The sequence below is a fragment of the Schistocerca serialis genome, chromosome 3 (assembly GCF_023864345.2).
Source record: "Schistocerca serialis cubense isolate TAMUIC-IGC-003099 chromosome 3, iqSchSeri2.2, whole genome shotgun sequence".
NCBI lineage: Eukaryota > Metazoa > Arthropoda > Insecta > Orthoptera > Acrididae > Schistocerca > Schistocerca serialis.
Genome location: NC_064640.1, coordinates 820,036,471 through 820,060,278, shown reverse-complemented (window position 1 = coordinate 820,060,278; position 23,808 = coordinate 820,036,471). Strand labels below are relative to the sequence as shown.

Sequence of the window (23,808 nt, the reverse complement as noted above, 5' to 3'; positions counted from 1 at the left end):
GACCAATTTTTTTACCAAAAATATATTTTCGTTGTTTACGTTTAGTCTGCAATTCAGGGAGTACTTACCAACCCTTCTTCTAGCTCGAATTGTTCCTAGATAGCAATTCCCTGTTCTTCTTGGCAGGAAAAGCCGATCTGTCTAATAATCTGGATATGCAGCACTAGGCAGCCTGCACTCGTCATTCGTCAGTATTTTCGGCGGGTATGTTTGCATGCATTCTGCAGTATGAATCATTTTGTGCACGTGCGTCACGGGACGAGTTTTCATCTACATCTATATGTATACCCTGGAAATCACATTTAAGTGCCTGGCAAAGGGTTCATCGAATCACCTTCACAATTGGTAATTAATTGAAACCCTCAGCTGCCGATAGGTGTTGTTGATATACCTCGATGGGGACAGCTGAAAATGTGTGCCCCGACCGGGACTCGAACCCGGAATCTCCTGCTCACATGGCAGACGCTCTATCCATCTAAGCCACCGAGGACACAAATGAATAGCACGACTGCAGGGATTTATCCCTTGCACGCTTCCCGTGAGACCCACATTTCCAACTGTCCACGATCTACATACGTAATGTACCTAATAGGTATTTGCCCATCCACTTATTACTAGCGCACACTGAGGTGGCGATTCCCGTAAGAGTTCGTGGAGCCTGTGCCCATTCGCACAGACGGTCAGTAGCTGGGTAGCCTTTAACTATATATATGAAGATAGTAAATGTTCTCGAAAGAACAGGCGCCACTGACGACCGTGCAGCTTCTCTAGAATCAATGATAATTAATTGAAACCCACGGCTGCCGACAGGTGTTGGTTCAAATGGCTCTGAGCACTATGCGACTTAACTTCTGAGGTCATCAGTCGCCTAGAACTTAGAACTACACTCCTGGAAATGGAAAAAAGAACACATTGACACCGGAGTGTCAGACCCACCATACTTGCTCCGGACACTGCGAGAGGGCTGTACAAGCAATGATCACACGCACGGCACAGCGGACACACCAGGAACCGCGGTGTTGGCCGTCGAATGGCGCTAGCTGCGCAGCATTTGTGCACCGCCGCCGTCAGTGTCAGCCAGTTTGCCGTGGCATACGGAGCTCCATCGCAGTCTTTAACACTGGTAGCATGCCTCGACAGCGTGGACGTGAACCGTATGTGCAGTTGACGGACTTTGAGCGAGGACGTATAGTGGGCATGCAGGAGGCCGGGTGGACGTACCACCGAATTGCTCAACACGTGGGGCGTGAGGTCTCCACAGTACATCGATGTTGTCGCCAGTGGTCGGCGGAAGGTGCACGTGCCCGTCGACCTGGGACCGGACCGCAGCGACGCACGGATGCACGCCAAGACCGTAGGATCCTACGCAGTGCCGTAGGGGACCGCACCGCCACTTCCCAGCAAATTAGGGACACTGTTGCTCCTGGGGTATCGGCGAGGACCATTCGCAACAGTCTCCATGAAGCTGGGCTACGGTCCCGCACACCGATAGGCCGTCTTCTGCTCACGCCCCAACATCGTGCAGCCCGCCTCCAGTGGTGTCGCGACAGGCGTGAATGGAGGGACGAATGGAGACGTGTCGTCTTCAGCGATGAGAGTCGCTTCTGCCTTGGTGCCAATGATGGTCGTATGCATGTTTGGCGCCGTGCAGGTGAGCGCCACAATCAGGACTGCATACGACCGAGGCACACAGTGCCAACACCCGGCATCATGGTGTGGGGAGCGATCTCCTACACTGGTCGTACACCACTGGTGATCGTCGACGGGACACTGAATAGTGCACGGTACATCCAAACCGTCATCGAACCCATCGTTCTACCATTCCTAGACCGGCAAGGGAACTTGCTGTTCCAACAGGACAATGCACGTCCGCATGTATCCCGTGCCACCCAACGTGCTCTAGAAGGTGTAAGTCAACTACCCTGGCCAGCAAGATCTCCGAATCTGTCCCCCATTGAGCATGTTTGGGACTGGATGAAGCGTCGTCTCACGCGGTCTGCACGTCCAGCACGAACGCTGGTCCAACTGAGGCGTCAGGTGGAAATGGCATGGCAAGCCGTTCCACAGGACTACATCCAGCATCTCTATGATCGTCTCCATGGGAGAATAGCAGCCTGCATTGCTGCGAAAGGTGGATATACACTGTACTAGTGCCGACATTGTGCATGCTCTGTTGCCTGTGTCTATGTGCCTGTGGTTCTGTCAGTATGATCATGTGATGTATCTGACCCCAGGAATGTGTCAATAAAGTGTCCCCTTCCTGGGACAATGAATTCACGGTGTTCTTATTTCAATTTCCAGGAGTGTAATTAAACATAACTAACCTAAGGACATCACACACATCCATGCCCGAGGCAGGATTCGAACCTGCGACCGTAGCGGTCGCTCGGTTCCAGACTGTAGCGCCTAGAACCACACGGCAAAATCATCATCAATGGTATCTGTTCTTTCGAGGGCTGTTACTATCTTCATATACCTTCACAATTCTCTATTATTCCAATCTCGTATAGCGATCGGAAAGAACGAATATCTACATCTTTCCGTGCGAGCTCTGATTTCCCTTATTTTATCGAGATGATCGTTTCTCCCTATGTAGGTCGGTTCAACAAAATATTTTCGCATTCGGAGGAGAAAGTTGGCGATTGGAATTTCGTCGCAACGAAAAACGCCATTGTTCTAATGATGTCCATCCCAAATCCTGTATCATTTCAGTGACACTCTCCCATATTTCGCGATATAACCTGCTGCCCTTCTTTGAACTTTATCGATGTACTCCGACAATCCTATCTGGTAAGGATCCAACACCGCGCAGCAGTATTCTAAAAGCGGACGGACAAACGTACCTGAGTAGAGCGTTTCCGACTCAAGTGTGTCCCATGGCAACCGTCTGTCTATGGGAAGCTCCTATGGAAGCAAACTGCTGAGGTCATCAGTCCCTATGCTTACACACTACTTACAGTAACTTATGTTAAGGACAACACACACACACACACACACACACACACACACACACACACACACACACACGCCCGAGAGAGCACTCGAACCTCGTAGCCAATCGTAGCGACGGGGGGAGCCGCGCGAACCGGTGTAAGGCGTTTGAGACAGCACAGCCGCACCGCGCGGATCATGGCAACCGTGACACTGCTTCAAACAATCGGCTGTAGAAACTTTTGTAAAGCACGTATTACAAAAAACCTTTCCGTTCCAAGAGTCTAGACAAGTGCACCTTTAAAAAAATGCAACTACAAAGAAATTGAATTTACGAACGTTTTGAATGAGAACCTGACCTTAAGGAACACCGTTGATCAAATGTCGCAGGCATTATGTACCCAGGTTTCACATGTGGGTTAACAGTTTCTAATCAATATCCGCAATAAGCAGGGCTTAAAACTTTGAAGCGTTAAATTTCAAGGGCCGTTCTCTTGTTTTCAAATAGTTTCACAGCGGAAATTTCTCTAGTTTTTTTGCTATAGGAATTTTTTTTTGTGGTTTTAGGGCGCACAACTTCAATGGTCATTAGCGCCGAGACTACGTTAGGAAGGCACCGCGAGGCACAAGTTTAAAACAGCAACTAAAAGGGAAAACACGATAAAAGACAGACTGACAGGCATAGGATGAAAAAAAAACCGCATAATCAAATGTCCTTAGAGAGGTTTGTCAAGTTGATAAAACGAAGAACGCGAGAAGCTGCTCGTGGGTCATCCGCTAAAATGGCATCTAGAGTACATGGCAGGCCAAGATCAAGACGCAGTGTGTTAAAATCCGGACAGGACGTTAAAATGTGGCGGACCGTCAGCGATTGCCCACATGGGCAGAACGGCGCCGGCGCAGCAGTCAGCAGATGGCGATGGCTGAACCGGCAGTGTCCAATTCGTAACCGGGCCAAAACGACCTCCTCCCGTCGAGAAGGGCGGGAGGTGGACGTCCAAGCCGCGGGAAGAGGTTTCAAGGCCCGAAGCTTGTTGTCCGTAAGTGCAGTCCAATCGGCATGCCACAGCGATAAAATGCGCCGACAAATGACCCTGCTACAATCTGACGAAGGGACACAACAAGAAGCTGTCCGAGGCTGGAGGACCGCAGCCTTGGCCGCGGCATCTGCAGCTTCGTTCCCAGGGATACCGACATGGCCAGGAACCCACATAAAGCTAACCGGAGAACCGACGTCCACCAGCTGCTGAAGAGAGCGTTGGATCCGGTGCACGAAAGGGTGAACCGGATACGGATCACTGAGGCTCTGGATGGCGCTCAGGGAATCGGAGCATATGACATAAGCAGAATGTCGGTGGCGACAGATGTAAAGAACAGCCTGGTAGAGGGCAAAGAGCTCAGCTGTTAAGACCGAACAATGGCCATGGAGCCGGTATTTGAAACTTTGTGCCCTGACAATAAAAGAACACCCGACCCCGTCATTGGTCTTAGAGCCATCTGTATAAATGAAGGTCATATTAATGAACTTCGAACGAAGTTCGACAAAACGGGAGTGGTAGACCGAACCGGAGGTAACCTCCTTTGGGAGCGAGCTGAGGTCAAGGTGAACGCGAACCTGAGCCTGGAGCCAAGGTGGCGTGTGGCTCTCACCCACTCGAAAGGTTGCAGGGAGTGAAAAATTAAGGTGTTGAAGGAGGCGACGAAAGCGAACTCCAGGGGGTAGCAGGGCAGAGACATACAACCCGTATTGACGGTCGAGAGAGTCGTCAAAAAAGGAACGATAAGACGGGTGGTCGGGCATTGACAGCAGCCGACAGGCATACCGACAAAACAGTATATCGCGCCGGTAGGTGAGTGGCAATTCACCAGCGTCAGCATGAAGACTCTCGACGGGACTAGTGTAAAACGCTCCGATCGCAAGTCGTAAACCCCGATGTTGTATGGAGTTGAGGCGGCGTAAGATGTATGGCCGTGCAGAGGAGTACACGAAGCTCCCATAATCCAGCTTGGAGCGGACGATCGACCGATAGAGACGAAGTAGGACGGTTCGATCCGCTCCCCACGACATACCACTGAGAACACGGAGGACATTTAGAGAACGGGTACAATGGGCAGCCAAATATGACACATGTGGAGACCAGCTAAATTTCCTGTCAAATGTAAGACCTAAAAATTTTGTTGTCTCCACGAATGGGAGAGCAACGGGACCGAGTCGTTAAGGACGGTGGGAGAAACTCTTTGTAGCGCCAGGAGTTAATACAGACCGTCTTCTCGGCAGAAAAACGGAAGCCATTGACGACACTCCAGGAGTAAAGTTGGTCAAGAGAACGCTGAAGACAGCGCTCCAGGAAACATGTACGCTGCGCGCTGCAGTAGATGGAAAAATCGTCCACGAAAAGGGAGCCTGATACATCAGCTGGGAGGCAATCCATTATTGGATTGATCGCTATGGCGAAGAGAGCGACGCACAAAACTGAGCCCTGTGGCACCCCATTCTCCTGGTGAAAGGTGTCTGACAGGACAGAACCCACACGTACCCTGAACTGTCTATCCATTAAAAAGGAACGAATAAAAAGAGGGAGGCGACCGCGAAGGCCCCATGTATGCATGGTGCGGAGAATGCCCGCCCTCCCACAGGTGTCGTAAGCCTTCTCCAAATCAAAGAACACAGCCGCGGTCGGGCGCTTCCGCAAGAAGATATTCATAATGAAGGTCGACAAGGTAACCAGATGGTCAACAGCAGAGCGGCGCCTACGAAATCCACATTGTACATTGGTAAGTAGGCGTCGAGACTCGAGCAGCCAAACCAAACGAGAGTTAACCATTCGCTCCATCACTTTACAGACACAGCTGGTAAGCGAGATGGGTCGATAACTGGAAGTCAAGTGCTTGTCCTTCCCCAGCTTAGGAATCGGGACAACAATAGACTCGCGCCAGCATGCGGGAACATGTCTCTCAATCCAGATGCGATTGTAAGTACGAAGAAGAAAACCTTTACCCGCAGGAGAAAGGTTCTTCAGCATCTGAATATGAATAGAATCAGGCCCTGGAGTGGAGGACCGTTACCGGGCAAGTGCGTTTTCGAGTTCCCGCATGGTGAATGGGGCATAATAACTTTCACGATTCGAGGAGCGGAAGTTAGGTGGCCTAGCCTCCTCTGCCTGTTTGCGGGGGAGGAAGACAGGGTGGTAAAGAGCAGAGCTCGAAACCTTTGCGAAAAAGCGGCCGAAGGCATTGGAGACATCCTCAGGGGCCACAAGGACGTCATTCGCGACCGTCAAGCCAGAAACTGGTGAGTGGACCTTATTGCCAGAAAGACGGCGCAGGCTACCCCTGACAACAAAAGAAGAAGTAAAACTGTTGAAGGTGCTTGTGAAAGCAGCCCAGCTGGCTTTCTTGCTTTCTTTAAGAATACGACGATACTGTGCACGTAATCGTTTATAATTGATACAATTCGCCACTGTAGGGTGGCGTTTAAAGGTGCGTAAAGCACGTCGACGAGCACGTAAAGCGCCTCTACTTGCTGCGGTCCACCAGGGGACCGGTACGCGACGTGGAGAAGAAGTAGGGTGAGGGATGGAATATTCAGCAGCAGTGAGAATGACTTCCGTGAGGTGTGCGACCTGACGATCGCAGCTTGTGAAGGTTTGATCCTGAAATGTCGCCCTGGAAGAGAAGAGCCCCCAGTCTGCCTTGGAGATGGTCCAACTAGATGAGCACGGAGAAGGGGTATGCTGCAGGAGATGGATAACACACGGGAAGTGGTAGCTCGAATATGTATCAGAAAGTGCATACCACTCAAACCAACGTGCAAGTTGGGTAGCACATATAGAGAGGTCTAAATGGGAATAGGTGTGAGATGAGTCCGAAAGAAAAGTAGGGGCGCCAGTATTGAGGCAGACAAGATTGAGCTGGTTGAAAAGGTCTGCTAACAGGGAGCCCCTCAGGCAGGATGCTGGAGAGCCCCAAAGGGGATGGTGGGCATTGAAGTCTCCAGTTAACAAAAATGGTGCAGGTAGCTGAGCAATAATTTGCATCATGTCTGCCTTGGTAACGGCAGACGACGATGGAGTGTAAACGGTACAAATGGAAAATGTAAAAGTGGGGAGAGTAATTCGGATGGCAACTGCCTGCAGGCCGGTGTGCAACGTGATGGGATCGTAGTAAATATCATCCCGGACCAGCAACATAACCCCTCCATGAGCCGGAATACCTACCACAGGGGGTAGGTCAAAACGCACAGAGGTGTAGTGTGCCAAGGCAATTTGATCGCATGGGCGTAGCTTCGTTTCCTGGAGGGCTACGACGAGTGGATGGTGCAAGCGGAGCAGCAACTTCAAGTCCTCTCGGTTGGAGCGAATGCTGCGAATATTCCAGTGAATAAGTGCCATCGTAAGAAGAAAAGGAAGATGAAAGAAGGGGTCACCTAGAAGGCCGCTGAGGGCCTGGCTTCGAGCGAGCACTGCCGCCGCTATCAGTAGGCGGACAGTCATCGTCCATTGGTTCTATAGGTTCAGCGGCCATCTTGGTAAGATGGCCGGGAGGGGGAGCTTCCTCCGCCGGTGAACGGCCATATGTTCGGCTACCAGCGGTGCGGCCAGGCGAAACGGGTTACGGCCTGGGGCGGCAACCGCTGGGTGGCGCAGGAGAAGAAATGCGCCGTGGCGGAGAAGGAGAACTGTGCTTCCTATGAGCCTTCTTGGAAGGTCGTTTGGTGGAAGTACTGGTCAATGGCTGGGAGGTCGAGGTACGTAGGAAGTCTGCACGGGACGGTTCCTTCTTGAAGGCCCGTGCATCTGACTTCTGGGTCTTCGTCTTAGCAGAAGCTGATGAAGGGGCTTGTGTCTGTGGGGTGATGGGAGGAAGAGGAGACGTCGACCGCGCGATCTTAGCACTGGCCGAACGGACGACCGTGGTGCTGAAGGTCAGATCGCATGTCTGCATCGTCACCTCCCTGGTAGGCCGAGGAGAGGCGAGGACAGTACTGTATTTCCCCGCTGGGAGCAGCGTGGGCTTCCTACTAGCTAATAGCTTGCGAGCAGCCGAGGTGGACACTTTCTCTTTGACCCGAATTTCTTGGATACAGCGTTCTTCCTCATAGACGGGACAGTCGCGGGAGGACGCTGCATGGTCACCCTGACAGTTCACACAACGAGGAGACGGAGGTGGACAGTCACCCTCATGGGCATCCCCGCCACAAGTGACACATTTAGCCGCATTGGAACAAGACTGGCGAGTGTGATTGAAACGCTGACACTGGTAGCAGCGCGTAGGTGTCGGGACATAGGGACGAACAGAAATAACCTCGTATCCCGCTTTGATGCGCGATGGCAGCTTAACACTATCAAAGGTCAAGAAAAGTGTCCGGGTCGGTACAAGGTCATTGTTGACCTTTTTCATGACCCTATCGACAGCCGTCACGCCCTGCTCAGCGAGGAAAGACTGAATCTCCTCGTCAGTCAATCCGTCGAGTGATCTAGTATAGACCACACCACGAGACGAATTCAAAGTTCGGTGAGCCTCCACCCAGACAGGGAACGTGTACAGGAGTGTGGTTCGAAGCAGTTTCTGTGCCTGAAAGGCGCTCTCAGTTTCTAGTAACCATTGCGCAACCTTGTACAAGATTTAACAGTACCGGCTATGGCATCTACGCCCTTCTGGATAACGAAAGGGTTGACAGAGGAAAAATCCTTTCCGTCCTCAGATCGAGAAACGACGAGGAACTGTGGGGCAGGCGGTAGTACTTTTGTCACTGGTGGCTGGTCATGTTTCCGTTTGTGGGCAGAAGTCGAGAGAGAAGAAGAGAAATCCATTGCGGAGGAATCCCCCATGATTGCCAGCGTCTCCGATGGCGCGCTCCTTCCTTATGGGGACCGTCTCAGAGGGCACTCCCGCCTTAGGTGAATGTTTACACCTCAGGTCACACCTCCCGAGAAACAGACGGACGGACCAATCGGCATGGTCAGAAGGTATCAGCTCAGGCAATCACCCCTCCCTGGGCCTGGCCTTTACCAGGGGGTACGTGCGGGCCTTACTTTTCTACCCAGGGCAGGGAATTACGCGTTACCCCGTCACCGGCTATGCGTGCGAACGCGTGGTTCGGCCTTCAGGTGCGCACAGGGAAGAAGGAAGAAGAGGAAAAGGAAGAGAGAGAGGACAGACTGTCTCAAACGCCGAGGCGGAGACCAGAGAAGGCAAGGAGAAGAAGGCAAGGAGAAGAAGGAGAAGAAGGCAAGGAGAAGAAGGCAAGGGAAAGAGTAAGGAAGACAGTGAGATGGAGAAGAACAAAGAAAGGAACCAACCAAAGGAAGGAAGAAACGAGAAGTGAAAAACCAAAAAGACCACAAATATAGGTTGTGGAACCGTCCGTCTCTGGACGCAGGCGCTAACTACCCCCTTGAGGGGGATGGACTCCTTTTAGTCGCCTCTTACGACAGGCAGGAATACCTCGGGCCTATTCAAGCCCCCGGATCCACAGGGGGGGCTATAGGAAAAGGAGGATAGCAATGGGTGAAGGGGGGAGGGGAGACGGGGGGGGAGGAATCTTGCGTCTCCCACCTTGGAATCTTCAGTACAGAATTTTTATTCATTACGAGATTCTCAGCCACTTGTAGAAGTGATTTCCCGTGATTCTGCAAAACTTTTCCTTTAGCCAATCGTAGCAACTAACTTTGGCACATAAATAAACTGTAAAGTGAACAACTTTTCTGGGAACACATTTATTTTTAAAATAATGAGAGGTGGAGGGTATTTAGTTAGTCGTGATGCATTTCAAGTACTACCCACAACTACTTCTCAGATAAGAAAGCTAACTATCCAAAATAAGGATAAACACTTGTTACAAAACGCTCCTCTTGCCCAACCTCTCTACAGTACGGCACTTGCTTGACCTGCACATTGCAACCTCAATTAAAATCAACCGAGCAAAAATGTGTGCACTTACTGGTTATAAATCACTTGATTGTTGCGGTCCTTACTTCTGAAATAGAAGACTTCAGGATTTTAAATCTTGGTGTCTGAACACAACATGTGAAGCTACTATCCTTTCCATCACACCTCACAAGCAACTAATGTCACTCAGCTTTCTTAATGCTACCGAGTGTCACACAAAGTACAGAATTTCTTTTCTCGTCAGTTACTCGCAAACGTTGACCCACCATTATGAGTGGCTGCAGTGTCTTAACCTACATAACCGTACATATGGTTTCAGACAAAGTGTTACTTGCAGAGGAGTAGGATAACAAGCTATCGGCCTGGCAATTGAGTTGGAGTTTGGCCGAAGCAACTTTAGGCACGAAGGAGATAATGATGTTTCCCTCCGAGAATAATTTTGCCTGGGCTGTAAGCGGCGCACAGCTCAGCGTTTACAAAGTTGCCAATTACATCTCACTCCGGGACTACTATTATTAAGTCCAGTTTCCACAGCAGCGAATGGAAACGAACGCAACCGTACGAACATTTGCAGACCACTTGCCAGTATTCACTACCTTTCGTCTACGAGGTCTGTTCAAAAAATTCCGGAACTTTGTCCACAAAATTTGTCTACGCTTACCTTCACTTATTTGTATATGATCTCCCCCACGACTGATACACGGCTCCCAACACCGTTTCCACTTCCGGGAGCAGACTGTGTTCGCCTTTCGCCGGACTGCGCGTCTATCGTTAACAAATATTCGTCCTCTCAACTTGGTTTTCAACTTTGGAAATAAAAAAATGTCTGCAAGGGCCAAGCTGACCTGACAAGGTTTTTATTTTTTGATCATTGAGAACATTTCCCTACCCATTGTGAAGACTGAACCCTGTTCTCAACGTCATAACGGCAGACCCACGTCTCATCACCAGTTGTAATTTTCTTAAGGAACATCTCGTTCTCATTTGGGTGATCCTAAAGCTCTTCTCAGATTGCGAGGCGGAGGTCTATCTGCTCTTGACTCATGAGCCGTGACACGAACTTGGCGGCAACACGATACATTCCAAGATGCTGTATTAGGATTTCACGATCCAACTGCAATGTTACATTCTTGTGCAATCTCTCGGACAGTCAGTCTTCGTTCAGCACGCACAGTTTCGTGGACGTTCCTGACACAAGCGTTGTTGGCAGAAGTCGAAGGACGTCCTGGACGAGGGTCATCTTTAACTTCCGTCCGCCATTTTTTAAACCCTGTGAACCATCCGTAGCACCGAGTACGGCTTAAGCAGTCATCACCATAGGCTTCCTGCATCGTTTGGTGTGTCTCCGTAAAGGTGTTCGTGAGTTTAACTTTTAAGTTCCTATGGGACCAAGCTGCTGAGGTCATCAGTCCCTAGGCTTGCACCACTTACACACACCCATGCCCGAGGGAGGACTCTAGCCTCGGACGGGAGGCACCCGCACGAACCGTGGCAAGGCCCCTAGACTGCGCGGCTACCCCGAGCGGCGGTTTTCTTGAGTTTCACGCAAAATTTATTTCAGGCGCATTGCTCCTCTAACTATCCCCTCTCGAAGTACGCCAACTGTGCGATCCAACACGCCATTGGCGCGAAATTACGAATGTTCAGAAATTTTTTTGAACACACCTCGCGTATTCAAAATTTAGGGTATGTACTAGAAATTTTTAGCAAGTAGACTTTCTCCGGATAGCTTGAAACGCGTACAGCGATGGCGAGGCATGACAGAATCTCTGACCAGAGAGTTGTTTATCGTTGCTAGATTTCAGTTCAGTTGCGAGTTGTAGTCGGTCGTTGTTGTGTGTGAGGAGTCAGCGGCCGTCGACATGGGTCTCTGGTCAAGATTCGGCATGAGGTATATTTTTAAATACGGTAATGAAGCAGCATTGCGCACATGTGATAATGTAATTCATATTAACTGTAATTAATTTGTTGAAGAATCGCCCCAATAATAATTTTGTTTTCAAACCAAGCATTTTAACAAAACAAACATTTTATTGAAAGAAAATTTCCCATGCATATCGATACATCGATTTATTGTTATAAGTCGATTTATATCGATGTACCTACTTATTTCGATACATCGAATTATCTCGAGATATCGATTTATTTCGTGGTACATATTTATTTCAGGAATCGATTTATTTCGAGATACCGATACATTGCGAGGTTTCGATTGATTTCGGGACATCGATTTATTTCGATATATCGATATATCTCGAGATATCGACTTATTCCGATTCATCGGTTTGTTTCGCGATATCGATATATTTCGATATTTCTATTTATTTGGAGATATCGATGTATTTCGATATATCGATTTATCTCGAGACATCGGTTTATTTCGAGGTATCGATTTATTTCGAAGTAGCGATATGTTTCGGTGTATCGATACGTTTCGCGGTATCGACATATCACTATATGTCGACATATTATGATATGTCGATACATTTCGATGTATCGATGTATTTCGCGATTCTATATATATCGACGTATCGATTATATCGTTTAATCGATATACTTCGATATATCGACGTATTTCCATAATTCGATATATTTTGCGATACCCCTTATTTAGATATATATATATATATATATATATCGATTTTTCGATATATACAGATGTTTCGATATATATCGACGTCCCGACATGTTTCGTGATTTCGATTACTTTCGAGATATCAATTTATTTCGATATATCGAATTGAAATCCTCAGCTGCTGACTGTTGTTGTTGATATACCTCGTGGCACACATTTTCAGCTGTCCCCATCAAGGTATATCAACAACACCTGTCGGCAGCCGAGGGTTTCAATTAATTAATCATTTATTGGTTCAAATGGCTCTTTGCACTATGGGACTTAACATCTGAGGTCATTAGTCCCATAGAACTTAGAACGACTTAAACCTAAGGACATCACACACATCCATGCCCGAGGTAGGGTTTGAACCTGCGACCGTACCGGTCCCGCGGTTCCCGACTGAAGCGCCTAGAACCGCTCGGCCACATCGGCCGGTCTATCATGTATTCTAGAGAAGCTGCTCGGTCATGAGTGGCGCCTGTTCTTTCGAGAACAGTTACTATCTTCATATATATGGTTAAACGCTACCCAGCCATTGACCTTCGTCTGTTCGAATGCGCACAGGTTGCCCGAATTCTTACGGGAATCGTCACCTTAGTGTGCGCCAGTAATGAGTGGATGGGCAAATACCTATTACGTACATTACGTACGTGGATTGTGGACAGTTGGGAATGTGAGTCTCACGGGAAGCATGCAAGGGATAAATCCCTGCAGTCGTGCTATGCTATTCATTTGTGCCCTCGGTGGCTCAGATGGATTGAGTGTCTGCCATGTAAGCAGGAGATCCCGGGTTCGAGTCCCGGTCGGGGCACACATTTTCAGCTGTCCCCATCGAAGTGTATCAACAACACCTGTCGACAGCTGAGGGTTTCAATTAATTTTCAATTGTGAAGGTAATTCGATGATCCCTTTGCCAGGCACTTAAATGTGATTTGCAGGGTATCCATATAGATGTAGATGAAAGATGAAAGCTCGTCCGGTGACGCACGTGCACAAAATGATTCATACCGTAGAATGCATGCAAACATACTCGCCGACAATACGGACGAATATCGAGTGCAGGCTGCCGAGTGCTGCATACCCAGCTTAGACAGATCGGCTTTTCCTGCCAAGAAGAACAGGGAATTGCTATTTAGGAACAATTCGAGCTAGAGGCAGGGTTGATAAGTACTCCTTGAATTGCACACTAAACGTAAATAACGAAAATACATATTTGGTAAAAATTGGTCAAAACATAATCCTTTGGAGTTAGATTTTCAATATTCAAAACGGCTAATCCAATACGGAGATCAGATTCGTGTTCAGCGACATTAAAAAAATATGTGTAACACTTAGTTCATGCATATCGAAGTAATAATATAACTGAAAGTTTTCCCTAAACTTTGAACTTTTTTTTTTGTTTTCGAGAAACGATTTTCTCAGAACGGCATGCAGCATTATCTAGAAATGGTTCAATCTCTTAACTTCTACCTCTGACCCAGAACAGTAAACATTTTTCTCAGGAGCTTATACCTATAATATATGACATTGATTAATATTAACCAATTTTTGTGAAGGCATAAGGAGTGAAACATACCCCCAAAAAATCGAACTCAAAGTTCGAATTTGCACCGTATCGTTAAATTTAAGGTTGTTTCGTTGCGGTTAGGTATGAGCTCCCATAAATTTTATGTAATTTCGACTGATGTTATCCATTTTTGATTTCAGGTAACATCTGAGCGACAACACTGCACGCAGTCTGCGTACTTCAGACTCGCAGGCCCTTGATCAATTACGGGCGCCATTTTGTTCTTTTTTTTTTTTTACTGAAAATCTAAGATAAGGCTCATAGTATGATCACTCGTAATTCCCAAACAGATCCTTCGAATGTATTTTCACTGTCTCAAAAAAAATTTCCTAATGTACCATTTTTTGCTCAATTGAATGAGAACCTGACCGTAACGCCGGAATATAGTCACGAGATTTTTTTTCGGAGACGCTGTACGTTCGCGAGAAGAATTTTGTTCTGCGCGTGTCGATGGACATTCCACAGATATTACTGTGTGTGTGTGTGTGTGTGTGTGTGTGTGTGTGTGTGTGTGTGTGTGTGCACTACTCAGTCGTGCCATTTGAGTGTACATCTTTGCATAGGTTTCCTTTCACGATGTAAACAGTGCCCGGCTCAGTTGCTAACTGACCAGTGAGTCGTTCCGAAGGTGTCGGATGTGCGGTGCGTTCGGTCTGCTAGGACAACAACAAGGGACGCCAGCGAACAATTTATGCCAAGTAAGACGAAGAGAACTATTCTACAATTAGGAGCCGCCTCAAAAGTGTTTATCATTAGTAAATCTTGTAGTTGAGACTGACAATCAATCTACAATAACTGACAGTTTTGCCTAGAGAGAGATACAGGAACTCCACCCCCCCCCCCCCAACATCCCCTCAATGAAATTTTGGTTGTGATGACAGTCCGATGGGTAGTGTAGCCCTAGATCTAACTTAGGTTGTAAGCGGGTAATTTGATTGAGAGTTTTTTATGCCAACGATTATGAATGCCAAGTAAACGTTGTGCTTGCAGATTGCCCTGTAGCGTAGCCTAGTGTTTCCGTCCGCGCCATATTTAACACAGTTTCTCTAGCTGTGTACAAAAGTTGCACAACAGCCACGAAAACTACGTTTCTGGAGGGTGGGGGGAGAGAGTCCGCTGTGTAACTTTCACTACAAATTTTAGTACCGCCGAAACTAGCCGAAATAGAAGCGTAATTTTAACTATATTTCCGTTTGTGGAAAAATAATGGTTCTCCTCTTTCGTCAGCAACTGTAATATGTAGGCGACTTCTTAGTCCTTTTTTTTTTTTTAACTCTGAATCATGATCGCAATAGACGCAGTGCTTTTTTTTTTACGTTACTTGATTCGTGTTCTATAGTAAACAATGCAAAGAATTTGTAAATTCTTTGAAGTGTGACGTGTGTTACATAGACGGCGTCTGCAATGTTCGTAAGGCTAAGTTTGTATATATTCGGTGTCTGTTCTTTTCGGCATATACTGTATAATTAAGGCGAGGATGATAATGTACAAGGAGCACTACATTAGCGGTCTGTGGAGGAATTGGGAATTTGGTTCTGCGGACGGCATGCTTGGACATTTCGTGCAATTATGTTGACCACTGCGTAATTAGGACACAGTGATCATTGCCTCTCCCTAGTAACCAGGGGACTCGGGCGCTAATCCTGGTCTGGCACAAATTTTTAACAGTGCCCATTGACTAAAGTCAGTGCCGATTGTCAGCTAATGTAATTGTTTCGGAGTCAAATTGTATTTTGTTGACGATACGCCGTTTCGCTTTTTCATGGATAACAGCTTTGGAAAGCGTACAGGCTGTACAGGTTATATTGATATTTGCTCGTCGTTAGTCCAAGTTGTAGTGCGTATTAAGGCTACATACGTATTTGTGCCCTGTGTTTCTTTACCAAAAACTTATTCGTAGGTAATTTCCCTTTAGTGATTTTTTGTTTATTTATAGACTGCAGGCTTCGATGAAATATGAAACACATATCCGAAGTTTCTTCTGATGCTGCAGATAGCCCTACTGTTTTATCCGTACTAGGGGCACAAACTCATTTAATACTGAAGGACACAATTGTCTCCACATTTAGCAATTTTTCATAATATAGCTTCGATATATTTTTCTGTAATTCTTGTTTATATTTAATCTTAAAACACAACTCTTCCACCAATTAATCGATTTGTGGTTTCATCCCTTTCGTAGCCTAGACTTCGTAAACGGTCGATAATATTAATAATTCCCTTTCTCACTTTTCATTTCTGTAGAATCTCCTGTTTATGGTTTTTGCTAACCTGTATCACGTTCTCACTATTATTATTTTTGTTTTTCTAGTTTTGTGATTGGTAGCCAAATTTTCTATGAATTTGGTTTTTAATTCTGAAATGGTAACAGTTAAAAGGTGAAGTGAAGATTGCGATCTATTTGAGGAGAATGGTTCGGAGATTTTTTATATTAGACGTAGACAGGTCATGGAGATCCTTATCCATATAAAATTACTTCGTTCGAGTGTGGTGTAACGCATTGTCTCGGTTAGGTTGGAGATTTTGGTTGAGTGTCGCTGAACTCAACGAAAGTGATTACGAAGTAAAGACTGTGCTAACAGAACGATTTGTAGCGTAGTCCAAAACGTTCTTTGGGTCCTTTTAAAATCTCTTTAATTAAAAAAAGTGAAAGCTGCAAGATACTATCACAAAAACTATTACGTAATAGAGAAATCCCAGACTTGTGGTGTATGTTGTGTACGTATACTAATTTATTGTCAGTGAATATATATATTTTTACTCATTTGCCGGATTTCAGTTTTCCGCGTTTGCGGCGAAAAACCTCTTCCTGTGAAGGGCCCATCAGCTTGTCGGATGTATTCGTGACTTGCTCGACTGTCAGTAATTTCATGTTAGTCTGCCCACCGGCGTCATTGCTGACATCGAATATAGTTTTAAGCATTAGGAAGGCTAATATTAAGGTAATTCACGAGTGGATCTAATAATGGATAAAAAGATAGGGATGCGGGTAAGCTACTACAAACAGCATAGTAAACGCATTATTGTGGCCAAGAAAGACACGAAGCCCACGCCTACCACAGTAGCGCAAGTTTATATGCCAACTAGCTCCGCAGAAGACAAAGATATTGATGAAATGTGTGATGAGATAAAAGAAATTATTCAGGTAGTGAAGGGAGACAATTTAATAGTCATGGGTGACTGGAATTCGATAGTAGGAAAAGGAAGAGAAGGAAATGTAGTAGGTGAATATGGAATGGGGTTAAGAAATGAAAGAGGAAGCCGCCTGGTAGAATTTTGTACAGAGCATAACTTCATCATAGCTAACACTTGGTTCAAGAGTCACGAAAGAATGTTGTATACGTGGAAGAGACCTGGAGATACTGCAATATTTCAGATAGATTATATAATGGTAGGACAGACATTTAGGAACCAGGTTTTAAATTGTAAGACATTTCCAGGGGCAGAGGTGGACTCTGAGCACAACCTATTGGTTATGAATTGTAGATTAAAACTGAAGAAATGCAGAAAAGTGGGAATTTAAGGAGATGGGACATGGATAAACTGACAGAACTAGAGGTTTTAGAGAGTTTCAGGGAGAGCATTAGGAAACGATTGACAGGAATGGGGGAAAGAAGTACAGTAGTAGAAGAATGGGTAGCTTTGAAGGAAGAACTAGCAGAACATCAAGTAGGTAAAAAGACGTGGGCTAGTAGAAATCCTTGGGTAACAGAAGAGATACTGAATTTAATTGATGAAAGGAGAAAATACAAAAATGCATTAAATGAAGCAAGCAAAAAGAAATACAAACGTCTCAAAAATGAGATCGACAGGAAGTGCAAAATGGCTAAGCAGGGATGGCTAAGAGGACAAATATAAGGATGTAGAGGCGCATATCACTAGGGGTAAGATAGATACTGCCCATAGGAAAATTAAAGAGACCTTTGGAGAAACGAGATCCACTTGTATGCATATCAAGAGCTCAGATGGAAAGTCAGTTCTAAGCAAAGAAGGGAGAGCAGAAATGTGGAAGGAGTATATAGAGGGTCTATACAAGGGCGATGTAATTGAGGACAATATTATGGAAATGGAAGAGAATGTAGATGAACATGAAATGGGAAATGTGATACTGCGTGAAGAGTTTGACAGAGCACTGAAAGACCTTAGTAGAAACAAGGCCCCGGGAGTAGACAACATTCCCTTAGAACTACTGACGGCCTTGGGAGAGCTGGTCCTGACAAAACTCTACCATCTGGTGAGCAAGATGTATGAGACAGATGAAATACCCTCAGATTTCAAGAAGAATATAATAATTCCAATCCCAAAGAAAGCAGGTGTTGACAGATGTTAAAATTTCCAGTTTAATAAGCCATGGCTGCAGAATACTAACACGAATTTTGTACCGACGAATGGAAAGACTGGTAGAAGCCGACTTCGGGGAAGACCAGTTTGGATTCCATAGAAATACTGGAATGCGTGGGGCAATGGTGACCCTACGACTTATCTTAGAAGATAGATTAAGGAAGTTCAAACCTACATTTCGAGCATTTGTAAACTTAGAGAAAGCTTTTGACAATGTTGAGTGGAATACTCTTTCAAATCCTGAAGGTGGCAGGGATAAAATACAGGGAGCGAAAGGCTATTTACAATTTGTACAGAAACCATATGGCAGTTATAAGAGTCGAGGGACATGAAAGGGAAGCAGTGGTTGGGAAGGGAGTGAGACAGGGTTGTAGTCTATCCTTGTTGTTATTCAATCTGTTTTTCAGCAAGCAGTAAAGGAAACAAATGAAAAATTCGGAGTAGGAATTAAAATCCATGGAGAAGAAATTAAAACCTCGAGGTTCACTGATGACGTAATTCTGTCAGAGACATCGAAGGACCTGGAAGAGCAGCTGAACGGAATGAAGTGTCCTAAAAGGATGATATAAGATGAGCATCAATAAAAGCAAAACGAATATAATGGAATGTAGTCGAATTAAGTTCGGTGATGCTGAGGGAATTAGATTAGGAAGTGAGACACTTAAAGTAGTAAAGGAGTTCTGCCATTTGGATAGCAAAACAACTGATGACGGTCGAAGTAGAGAGGATATAAAATGTAGACTGGCAATGGCAAGGAAAGTGTTTCTGAAGAAGAAAAATTTGTAAACATCGAATATAGCTTTAGGTATCAGGAAGTCTTTTCTCAGAGTATTTGCATTGAGTGTAGCCATGTATGGAAGTGAATCAAGGACGATAAAGAGTTTGTACAAGAAGGGAATAGAAGCTTTAGAAATGTGGTGCTACAGAAGAATGCTGAAGATCTGATTGGTAGATGATATAACTAATGACGAGGTATTGAATAGAATTGGGGAGAAGAGAAATTTGTGGCACAACTTGACTAGAAGAAGGAATCGGTTGGTAGGACATATTCTGAGGCATCAAGGGATGACCAATGTAGTATTTGAGGGCAACGTGGAGGTTAAAAATCGAAGAGGGAGACCAAGAGATGAATACGGTAAGTAGATTCAGAAGGATGTACGTTGCAGTGGGTATTGGGAGATGCACATGATTTAGTAGCATGGAGAACTGCATCAAACCAGTCTCTATACCGAAGACCACAAAAACAACAATATGAAGGTATTTGTCTGATATGTAACCTTCAACAGAAGTGGGACAGAGAAGAGGGTTATGTTGGATTATATGTACTTTCTGTTATAATTGATCCATAATGAGGAGATACTCAATGGGAAACTAATATGCTAATTTATCTTCCACTGATTGCAACTGGAGTGATCATGGACATGGAATGTGGAATGAAAATTTAGATATACTTTTGATTGTACTTGCATTATTTGCCCCCCCCCCCTCTCTCTCTCTCTCTCTCTCTCTCTCTCTCTCTCTTTCTTTCTTTCTTTCTTTCTTTCTTTCTCAATCGCGCGCACCCTACTTCTTCTAAAAAATTCACTTCATTAGTGGGGTCGGAGGAGATGGTTAGCAATAAATCCTTTAGGCTCCTCATAAACTGAAATTTATCAGTAGTAAAGCTTTTTATGGCTGCTGGCAAATTATTGAAAAATTCGTTTTCCTGAATGATGGAGACTTTCTTACACCAAAGTAATTAACTTCCAAATTTTTGTGGAGATTATTCACGTTTCTAGTAATGACTTCATGAAATGAAATGAGCTGTTGATTTGAAAATATTCATTTGTTTTTAAAGACAAATTTCGCGGGGATTACGTATCTTCTATCTTCACCATGTTAAATTGATCTATTTCCATGTCCCTTATCTCAAGCTGTGTTATATTAACGGTAAAACACAGAACATTTCTTATATGCATCTCCACTATTTTCCAACAAGCTGACTATTTTTCATGAATATATTAATTGTGTAATTTTGGAAAAATTTAGAAAGACACGTTTTGAGGGAAAATTTCAAAAATAAAAAGCCCACAGTGTTCTTTATAATACAGCTATGAAGCATTAAAAAATATTACTTCTTGCCCTCGAGTTAGACAACTGACCGCTAGAATTCCATGGTTCTGGGATAAATGGTTTGAGAGGAAAGGTACATTTAGTTAGAAAAGTTACGGAAAATTTAAAGTTGTATTGCACTTAACGACATACATGCACCCATTTAAATTCATAGTTTCTTTCACTGTATGTGTAACAGATTTCTCTGCCGTTTATTTGCAAGCAGTGCACAGTAAAGTTTTTTTTAAGTTTTTAGATGGCTCGTAAAGCTTTTCGTTCCTTTCCAATGGTGTACTAAAACATAACATTTGTTTCGTGATATTTACTATTTTATTTTTTCAAGTCTTCTACAACTTCTCTCGAAAACTTTGTGGGTAGATCTTGGCATTTGTTTTGTTCAGAAACGAAAAACACCCCTGACACGTTATTACTGTAGCAAACAACTGACTACGAGACAAGAAAAAATGTATTCAATAGGTGAAAGCTCAAAGCAACGGGCAAAAATGTCCCTAGGCTTATCATCTCAGAGAAGAGCTGTCACAGAGAAACAAGTGGGCATGCCTTACATAGCAAGCTACCATTTAAACTGACATTTAGGACCTTCAAATAAGGATTTGAACAAAAATGCTTTTATATTCGCACTAAGTGTAAATCAAACTGGTATAATCACCAATAAAAATTATTTTCATTGTTTTTGAGGTACCTTCTGCCCTTCGGAATATATATATTGCGAATCAGTAGTTAATATGCCTGGTTCCCCAAACAGGAGAGGACTAGAAACTATCGAAATGTGGTGGTGTAGAAGAATGCTAAAAAAGTTTAGATCGAATAGCTGATGGGGAGATACGAAATCAGATTAGGGAGCAGAGAAATTAATGGCACAACTTGACAGAAAGAAGCGACCGTGGGCAAAGGGCGTATTTCGATTCCACCCGTCCGCTTTGACCCATGACGTTCAGCATGACGGTCATTAGTTTGGGTTTAGAAGGATATCAGTGGCCTTATTAAATGTCACCTGCGATTGACTTCGTTTCTAGAGCAATTTATAATGTTCGTTAACTATGATTTTTTTCGGAATATATCGTGATGAACGATGGGAGGAACCCGAGAGCACAGCTTAAATTGTCGTTAAAGAAACGAGTAGCGATTGTATTTTTGTTTTTCTTATCCGACACATTGGGAACCCAGGGTAGAATGGGGTACAAAGTTGAAATCTTGGAGTACATGTACAAAATTGATAAATAAGAGAATTACCAATTCTTATATGAACACATTATAATGTATTAATCACAAAAATACAAGAACATTGCCATAAAATAAGACAATATTTTTCACTCAGAAACAGAAATGGATGACATTTGCCCCATTCTGCCCTGTGCACGCGGCAGAATGTGATTACAAAACCGTATAAAATTATCAGAAATGCAGAAAATATTGGCTTACTCGGTATTTATTTAGTTTAAAGTGAATATTAATGTCAAACTACAGTTTTCATGTATTGTCTCCTTTTCTTAAGGCTGTTTACAAAATTCACACACGAGGAGAGACTCATCATCGTCGCTATCTATTCCTGCACAAGAATCGTGTGTCCGTTTTTTGCACGTGGAACAAGCGACCCAACCTTCAACTGATTTTGAATATAACCCACCACAATATAAACATTCGCAGTCAGAACTTTCCTCATAATCACTCTCGTTAGCATTGTATTCTCTCTCCTGTTTTCCATTTGTCTTCAGGCCCTTTCTTTCTTTTTTGAATTCTTAATTTTATTCTCTTTCGGAAATAGTTTTTCTTTGCTCTTTCTTCTTTAGCAAAGTTCTTTTTCTATTTTTCCTAATAACGGCTTTTAACTCTTTTTGTACGGCGAATCAGTTAAAACAAGGCCATCAGAATTTCAGGTGAAATATGAAATGAGGAGGTCGTGTTGTCAGTTGTCATCCAAGAGCACCCAAGATTAGAACAATTAGCCTCAATAACTTTGTCATTCTTAGGCGGCAGTTCATTGTTACAATTCGCTGAAACCTCGCCCACTTGATTATCGAGCCCATTGCCGTCGTCTTTTTTAGCTGGTGTGCTAGGTGGAGGCAATTACAATTGTTCATATATAATAACCTGTTTATCTGACGGCCTGTCACGTCCGATGTCAGTTGTGTCTGCCGGGAGGAAATCTGGATCGGTGAATATGGATGGGTCCGTGGGCCATATTCTAGTAGCTTCGAAACCTTTAATAGCGGTTTTCATTGTTGCACTCTAGACGAAAGCTGAACCAAAAAGCGTTGAAATTTGAAAGATAGTTACGAATTATCCTGCGTGGCTTCGTAGCCATTCTCGAAGCTGATCACTATAACGAGGACTTAAAGGCTTTATAAAACAAACATCAAGCGGCTGAAGTCTGTGAGAGCAATGTGGTGGTAAAGATAGCAACGAAACGCCACTCTCCCTCGCGTAGCCCTTAACGTCAATGTTCGTGGTATGTGCTGAATGGCCATCTGATATAAGGAGAACTGGGAAGTGCTTTGATGCCTTAGAAAATTCGACAAATTTTCGAAACCATACAAGAATTACTCTGGCCATCCATGCGGTCCTGTGGACCTCAGCGCAACCTCCTGCTGCCAGTCCTAACTCAAATTATTTCTGCTTCTTCTTTCGTGGAAGAATAAGCTAGGAGGCATGTAAGCTCCGCTTGCTGACGTACTAATGAGGCAGGTTGCAGTTTCGCCCCTTTCTGCAGATGTTAACGTTCCTACTTGACGTTTCCCCTTGCAAGTCGTGATCTTCGATTGGTTTTTAGGATTAACCGAAACGACTGTTTCATCACAATTAGATATTTGAGAAGTCATTACTTTGTGTTTGTCAGTTACATTTGTTAGCAACGAAATAAACCTATCGACAGCTACTTTATTAAAACCCATGACTCTTGCACCAGATGTTGCTTCGGGTTTGCGAACAAACCCGCATTTGCTTCTTCGTTGTTTCTTGATGTAATAAACATTTCGACTTGTTTTGCTCGATATTTTCGAAAAAGTATCTGGGAAACGTGCAAAAATTGAAAGGCAAAACTGTGCACCTGCTGAAATACGAATGCGTATACTCATTTGAAACAATTTTCCTAAACCGATTCTGATAGGCTAGAGGTTACCGCACAGTTAACAGCAATTGTAGTTGACCGTTTGCCTGTATCGTATAAAGTACGACACAGTAAAATATTTTTGTAGGGAGGACACAGCATCTCATCTTGAATGGAGAGTTTATCTATACGTGTAAAAATAACCGCTTGGGCCACAGGGAAATGTGTTGGGAGTCTTACTGTTCATGTTGTATATTAACATTAAAGATAATATAAGTAAGCTCCATATTTAGAAAATGGTGC

At 44.6% G+C, this 23,808-nt stretch overlaps 1 non-coding gene across 1 annotated transcript; it reads left to right on the top strand.

Annotated features, from left to right (window-relative positions):
- The first annotated feature begins 13,175 nt into the window (after nt 1-13,175).
- Trnat-ugu (transfer RNA threonine (anticodon UGU)) lies at nt 13,176-13,250 on the top strand. Its single transcript has one exon. It is a non-coding gene; the product is annotated as a tRNA-Thr (tRNA).
- The last annotated feature ends 10,558 nt before the right edge of the window (nt 13,251-23,808 follow it).